The following is an 8,685-nucleotide window of genomic DNA, read 5'->3' on the forward strand; positions in this document are numbered from 1 at the left end:
AACTTCCCTGTGTCTTGTGGTGCATCAGACTCGGCAACGGTTGCTCGAGTGAGATGTGCATGGCAGAAGTTTCGGGAACTGAGTGGCGTGCTGACGAGGAGGGGAGTGTCGTTGAAGCTGAAGGGAAAGGTGTATGCCGCATGTGTGAGAAGTGTTATGACTTATGGGAGCGAGACATGGGTCATGAATGTAGAGCAGCAACGAAGGCTGGAAAGGGTGGAAATGCGAATGGTTCGGCGGATGTGCGGAGTATCGTTGAGAGAGAGGAAGACAAATGATGAATTGCGAAAGATGATGGGAATAGAGCCTGTGATTGATGCTGTGAAGAGAAACAGGTTGAGATGGTTTGGTCATGTGTTGAGGAAGGATGAAAGTGACTGGTTGAGAAGAGTGATGGAAATGAATGTAGAAGGAAGTAGAGGATGGGAAAGACCAAGAAAGACTTAGCTAGAGATGGTCGAAGAAGAAATGCGGGCAAGGGGGTTAACAAGGGGAGATGCAGAAAATAGAGCAAAATGGAGAAGATTGTCAAGGGGGCCGTAAGGCGAAACCCCGCACTGGCAGGGAAAATGGCCTTAAAATGCCTGTTGTTGTTGTTGTTGTTGTTGTTGTTCTGTGGCTTTATTTTTACTGTCACGGAAGTTAGACGCTGATTTGCTTTCTGTACCTCGCTATGGCCCATTTGATCGACACGGCCTTGTCTGCCTCATCCTTGAAGTGCTTCTCATGCTATGTCTGAAAATGTCGTTGGATATTTGATATGCAGCAAACAACACTAAAGTACAACACTAAAGTACACGTAAAGTACAAACTGCACGGTCTTTACGTTGAACAAATCCGTATTCGCTTCTCCAAGAGGCTGAAATGACTGAACATCTAAATTTTCTTTCTTTGGAACCACCATTTTGTCAAGGAAAAAAACGTGACCAGTGGCACTTATGGCGAGATTTCCTGCGAATGAAGATTGGCTGGCACCGCTAAACCTAATGTAGTAAATAACTAATGGAATCGTTTTTATTTCTACGTCAAAGAGCTTTCATTGGGAAGCATAATTTTAGAGTCTAGATTTTTATTTTAGAGATTGACAGAGCAGTCAAGCATAGTTTTGTTTTTTAATCGGGGGTTTTTTCAACTAATTTCTTTGCCGTTAATTAGACTTTTATTGCGAATGCCCCTCAAAATCATATTGCGTGCCACTCATGGCACACATGCCACACGTTGAGCTATCCCTTGCAAATATATTAAACAGAGTTTTTGTTTGCAGGTAATAGAGTGTTGATCTTTCCTGTGAACTATTACCTGGAATTTACACCTTTTTCCTGGATGCTGTAGAATACAAAGCCATCAACATCATTGAAATCTCTCACAAAGAAGCACAAGGCCAATGAAGGCAATTTGCTCGTCTCATTGTATTAGTTTTTACAGCAACATTTTCTCCTTTAAGACAGCTGTTCACCACCATCTCATATCGTCCACCATCCAAAACCTTGATCTTCTCTACCACCGTTAATCCACCCCACACCCACCTCCTTCAAAGTCCCTGTTTTCTTTCCTGAAAGCCCCAGTAGTGTACATCTTGTTTATCCCGTGTCTCCCACTGATCTTCTGATGTTCCTGTTTCCTACTGTTGTATTTTCTTCTCTCTCCCCTTCTTGCCTCCCACTCCCGTTATTAGATGTTCTACGTTTTAGCTCTCATACAAGCCTAGACTAAGTATGCAAAAAAGTCATTCACACTTGGGTCTCACTATCAGCCGTGCTCTTTCTTGTAAAAAACACATTTCGAAGTTGGATTTCAAAGCCAGCTGCTGACTGAGCATCCTCCGTCGTACAAAGTCCTTCCTTCCCTTGGCACACCTGAACTCCTATCCACCTACAAGGCTTTCATCCACAGATTAATGGAGTGCTGCCCCCTCTCCCCACACTCCGTGCAGGCTCCCCTGCCCTGCATCTTTCTCAGCTTGAGGCTGTGCAAACCAAGGCCTTCAAGATCATTGGAATCTCCAGCGATGAAGGTGATTCTATTGGATATCACTTTTCCATCATAGACAGGTCGGCGGTCTCTTTGTCTTTGACTGTCTCCGATCTGGTCTGTCATCCTCTTCCCTCTTCCAACCTTTGTTCCTCCCCCATTTCCAGATTTCTGCAGAGCGCATGTGGTCCACCATCAACCCCCTTCTGGTGAAATTACCTCAATCTAGTTCCATGGCTCACCTCCACTCATTCGTTCCTCTTTTTTCCCACATGTGGAACAAGCCTACAAATTCCTTACGATCTCATCCTTCCATCCAGGTCTTCAAGACAGTTGTCCACCACCATCCCCCATTCAAAGCCATGATCTTTACTAACCCCGTTAACTCTCCCCAAGCCCACCTCTTTCCAATGTTCCTGCTTTTCCTTCGTGAGAGTTTGCTTCTGTATCCATCTTGTCCATGCTCATACATCCTGCTATACCACAACATTCTTACCCTCATCCCTTGTTTGTCCATCTCCATCTATTTTGTCATTCGACCCTGCTGTTGGTGTTTCCCCCATCTCTTTCTGCTGTTCCTTTTGTTCCGTTGCATCCTGATCCATTCTGTGTTCTACCTCTTTCACAACCCTTGACTTTGTATACCAATAAAAATAACTAGAGAGTTCCTAGAACACCTTACCCCACACAGTCTCAAGAAGGACATGTGACATTATTGGAAGTTGTATATGGAACTTTATTGGAAACAGTTTAATGGAAAAAGAAGAAGAATCTTGAAATGCCCGCACCCTGACATTTTCTAATTTTGCAAAAAAACTGCTAAACTGAAGGATTTTGGAATTGCAGCTAAGGCGATCTGTGTTCTAAATTGTTAAGCTATACAATTCAATTGAAATTATATCCAAGTTTTAAAGGCCGTAGAAAACTAGAGTTCATCGAACACCTTCCCCAATGCAGTCTTGAGAAAAGGTATATGGGAAGGATATTTTAAACTTTTGCTTTGTTTCCCAGCACGATCTATATTAACCTTGTTTGTGAATCTTGAATAGCAGGCCCTATGGCAAACATACGAAGCTGATGGCCCAAACGGAACAGTCCTGAGCTAAACCATCTGCCAACTCTTCTGAGAGAAACTGAAGATTTTGGAACAATCTTTGAGAAAAAGATGCAAAAACAAACACATCTTTTGGATAAGTAACTCTGTCATTGCATTTCCAGGCGCTGCCACCTTATCTGAATCTCACCGTTACTCCGCCCTTAGAGCAGAAGGAATGGGGGATGGGGAGGGGGGATTGGGAATGAGGGCAGATTTGATTGGTCGATACGGCATACAATTTTGTCTAAGTACTGCAAAACTGAGGGATTTTGGAAGTGCAAACAAGAAAATTTGTTCTGCAGTGCTCGGGTATATAATTCAGTCGATATAAATAAATATTTTAAAAGCTATAGGGGAGAAAAAACCGAAACATTGAGTCGGAAGTTTACTGCCGCTGATACACCCTCATTCACACCACCTTGTTTAACGTGTTAAAGTATTTATTTGTGCCTGTTACTTGTGTCCTTTATGGTGTTCCTATAAACAGTGTTTCCTGTTTACTACTACTACCACTACCACTACTAATCCGCATGCCCAACTAAGGGACATAGCGACCCCTATAACTGTCGGTCTTCCGCCTTCTGCCAACATTCACGTGGACTAAGACCAATCTCATTGGCACACTAGTGTTGCAAAGAGAGTCTTGGGCATCCTCGAGGACGGTGCCAGGTTGGATCGGGTCTGTGACCATGGTAGAGATTTATGGCAAATTCCAGGGAGATATGAGCCGGTACATGTTCACTTAAGTGACGGATGTGTCCAAACAAGGAATAGCGTCTCCTTGCAATATCGAGTTTGATCGGGCTGATTCTCGTGATCTTGCAGATGGTCCAGTTTGTGACTCGGTCATACCATCAAACCCCAAGGATGTGGCATTGACATCACATGTGGAAAGCTTGTAGGATATTTTGGTCCTTTTTCAAAAGGTCCAGGTCTCACAACCATAGAGCAGAACAGGAAGGAAGCATGTTCTGTAAATACGGAGCTTTGATGGTAAACAAAGACAGTGCCGTTTCCAGACAGCGTCCAGTTGCCCCATGACAGACCAGCCATGCTAATTTGTCTACACACATCGGGGCTGCTGTATCCAGATGAATGAATGGTGTAGCCCAGGTAGGTGAAGTGGTCCACTGACTCTACAACTACACTGAAGATAGGTACTAGTCGTGGGGAAGGACCAATGGCAGCATTCTGCACCTTGGTTTTTTGCCATGAGGGCTTAAGGCCCAGGCTTTTAGCAACTGATTCAGAGCGGTTGAACTTGGCTCGCCAGTGGACCAGGTCTCTCACGAATATCGCAGCATCATCTGCATAGAGTAGATCGGCGATGACTTCTCTACCGACATTGTTTTCCTGTTTTGGAATTGTCTTAAATTTCGTTTGACTGCCAGCCAGACAGACAGCCTGAAGCAATCGCTTCACTGGCTGTGCGCATGCAAACTAAGGACGAGACGTCGTACGATTTGCCAAATTCGATCTGAGCCAAATACTGCTAAATCCCTTTGTCTGTTTTTTGTTTGTCTTTGGCTGTTTGTGTTTCAATACCTGTCTCTCTTTTGACAGGTATTGAAAGAATGAGGGAATGAACATGAGTTCAATGTCCCGGAGGCTAATGCCTCCTGTTCTTTCTCTGCTGCAATTGGTTCATCTGATCATGTGCTTGTGAGAATAAACATTTCTCCTGCCCTTTACAGAGGCAATGGTATGGTGGGTCCGGCAGTCCACTCAGCCTGACTGGCAATGACATTTAGCTGCCATTTCACTTCAAGCCGGGTCTCCTATATCTGCCGTCCCTGATCTTAACTCGGCCTCAGAATTCTTCCATAGAAATCTGCTCTTTCTCAGCATAGATTAATCCCATCTCATCTTCATTTATCAAAACCATCCACCACCCATGGTATACAGAATCCTGTGGTGAGGCAGTTGACTTGAAATAACTTATCTTCTCTTTTGGGAAGGCAAGTCCGATCGAAGGTGTCCTCATATCATTCCACAAAGCCCACAAGTGTGTGTGTCCACTCAGGAGATATAGAAAACATCGAGGCAATCTCAACACTGAACTTTCAAACTTGCCTTCTTACTCAAAAACCAGGTGGCACCTTGTTAAGTCTGTCTCTGAAGTATGCTCTCCATCCATCCTTCCCTCACTTCAAATGGTCGCACAGCCAACTCTGCTTGTGAGAAGACCTAATGCCTCAATTCTGTGTTTGCTTCCAGGTTTTATGTCCCCACCTCCTCACTCCCTGTACTGGTCTGTCACACCCAACTACTCCTGGGCTCAGACTTTTTCACCTGATAATGTGGAGACGTTTTTTTCAACCCTCGACTCTGATTCTGGCCAGAGACAATTGTTTGGATGGCACCTCGCTGGAGAGAGGACGTCCCACACCACCAAATCATGCAGCCCAGTGAGCAAGACCTGCCATGGCTGCTTAATTAGGCATGTACTGATTACAAAAGAAGACAAAAACACAGAACTTTGAATTATTTATTTATTTATCAATATTTATTTGAAATATTTCTTTTTTTTAAATTGTAATATTTATTTATTTGAATTTATTTATTTCTTTGAAAATTTATTCATTTGAATATTTCAAATAAATCAATATTTACTTATTTAATTATTTATTGTATTTAGAAATTTAATAATTTCTTTGAATTATTTATTGATCAATCAATAAATAAATATTCACATACACTTTATACTAGCACTACTGCTGATATACGACCTTGAAATATTTATTTATTTGTCTACTTTTTACCATTCTATTACCTACATACCATCATCATCTCCATATACCATGCTCTATATAGAGAGTTGGTGTTGCCAAAGCAGTTTCTTGGCTCGAATAACAATCCCGCACGTGTCGCCACACCGACGCACTCGACAGACCACCTTAAATTATTAATTTATTTATATACAGTACCTACACAACCTTAAATTCTTTATTCATCTACCTTTTACCTTTATACAACCAACATACTGCCTTAAATTATTTATTTATTTATTTATACATACTTTACCATTACAGCTACTTACATACCACTTTTAATTATTTATTTATATGCCTGTTACTATTATTCAACCTACATACCATCTTGAATTATTTATTTATATGCCTGTTACTATTATTCAACCTACATACCATCTTGAATTATTTATTTATATGCACTTTCCCATCTCCACTGACAACACAACTTTGAATAAACTCTACAATTCCCGTTTTGAGGTGCAGTTGGAGACTATGTTGTTGATGAGGACTTTTGTTCTTGTTTTCCCGTAACTGTTACAGCAACAAGTCCTCACATTGCACAAAATAATTTGACATTTACATACGTATCCATGAAACAATATCTTAGATTTTCCAACATTATGTTTGAAAATGTCTTGTTTTTGTAACAATCACATAAGACCTGTGGAGGAGCATGTACTACGTACACCATGTTGTTGCAGATGCCAAACAAGGGCATTAGGAGACAATGGACAAATTATAATAGATGGTTTTTGAACTTAGGATCTTAGCATCATGAGCTATTAACTCGAATGTGAATGCCAATCCCCTCCCCACTCCTTCCCGCAAGGTTATATGCTTCTTAGAAAATGACAAAACATTGGCTCAATGATTGTACCATGATTGTTTCCAGAGGGAAATATTTGGATTGGAAAGGGAGTAGGAATGCATTCAACTTTTACTCGAGAAAGACATCGGATGGTGGACTCTTGTGGCCACAGTAAGGAGGTTAGAATAAGGTTCACTGGAAAAATATTGCCTTTCCACATCAGCAGTTTTTAAGTGCACCAGCATCTCATTGAAAAGAAAAAGACCCCTCCAGTCCTATTCCCTCCTGTCCCTCTCCCCAAAGGCACCTCCTCCAACCACCTCTGTTCCATTCCGCTGTCTTTTGCAACACAGTGCATGAACTGTGTGACCACTTGAGAAGGTGACAGAGCCTCATGACAAAGGAGAGACCAAGGGCCTGGGTTCACAGCCATGACACGAGGGCATCAAGGGGATATATATCAATGCCAGTACCCTGGCAGCCACGCAGCTGGGTGGAGAAGCTGTAACTGGCTGATTTACAGTCACAGCGAGAATAGGTAGGCCTATATGGCCTATCACTGGGACATATGGCCACTTGATGCAAAGCACCTCGAGATTACACACAGCTGCTAGCATCGCTGTGGCCTGTCGTGATTTCATGCAGCTCCATGACGTGCATTGTGATCCGCATGCGAAATAATTAAACGATCATGGGACATTGGTGAACAAACAGCAGTTACAGGGACGATCCACCTCCAAAAGAAACCTGCCAGTGTTTATATAAAACAACAGACCATTCATCCATTGCAATACTAAACTAGAAAGCATTCCAAAATGCAAAGCCCGTCCCGTCCGCTTTGTATTCGAACTACACAAACAACAGCCAAAAATTACAAAAATGTACATTTTATTCATTTGTGTTCTCCAAGTTCTCATAATAATAATAAGGGTTTGTTGAAAATTTGATGACAAAATGGTAAAGACGTTATGGCTCGGACAAGCAGACAGTCATTATCATTATCAATATATACCATTATCATTATTATCAGGACCATTTTCATCTCAACCATCGAAGGTGGACAGAGGTTATGTATTCACACCTGTTTGTCTGTCTTTATGTGCAGGATAGCCAATCTCGAAAGGTTATGGATGGATTCGGACGAAACTTAGAGGACAGGTTGGGTGTGTGACAAGGACAAGTGGATTAGATTTTGTCCATGTACGGTTGCAGATCTGGCCTATCAGTGGGATACAAAATGTAAACTGTTCAACGTGGTGGGGATATGTGCTCTACCGAGTGCGGTTTTAGTATTTCCTATATTCAGGGTGTCCAATTTGCATCCAGAAACACAACAATTATGACTAACCATTTTTAAATTGTCACCCTTTCATTCAAATGCTGAAAATTACGTTTAAAAGTTTAATTGACTGACAAATTTTTCTATAGCAATGGCAGGTTAAACGTGCCCAAACTTGCAGAAAAGAGCATACTTGCAGACAAAAGGCCTCGTTGGCATGCACACGTCATTGTGAAAGTCCCGTATTGGAGGGAACAACCAATCGGCTCTTATCTAATCAATTATCCTCCGCTCTTGTAACCAATAAAAGCTGCCAAAAGCAACTAAGAAAAGCTACAGAAGATAAGCTCTTTGCTGTTTCAAACCCTACTTGGATTCCTCTACAGCTGCAAATATTCACAAGTAGCACAAGCACGTAGACAGAAATTCGCACCACCGAGGCTCCCAAGCATGTACTACATGTAATAGACGATGAGTTTGCATGGCAGACAATGGTTGACAGCCACAAATAATGCAGTAATGGGACATGATTTGTCCTATCCTTAATATAAACATTTAAGGGGTCTTGCCACCACCCCTCCTGGTTCTAGAACATCTGAGGTATTGGTGAACAGTTGGCTTGAAGCCCTGGAGGGAAGCACGGGACTGAACAGACTGGGGAAGTTGGTTCCACAGACAAGAGAAAAGAGGAACAAATGAGTGCAGGTGAACATAAAGCCTTGATTTTGGGGGTTTGAGGAGAGGGTTAGTGGCAGACCATGCAGAAACCTGGGAGGGA

Source organism: Myxine glutinosa, chromosome 3 (genome assembly GCF_964187855.1).
Source record: "Myxine glutinosa chromosome 3, kmMyxGlut1.1, whole genome shotgun sequence".
In the NCBI taxonomy this organism is placed as follows: domain Eukaryota; kingdom Metazoa; phylum Chordata; class Myxini; order Myxiniformes; family Myxinidae; genus Myxine; species Myxine glutinosa.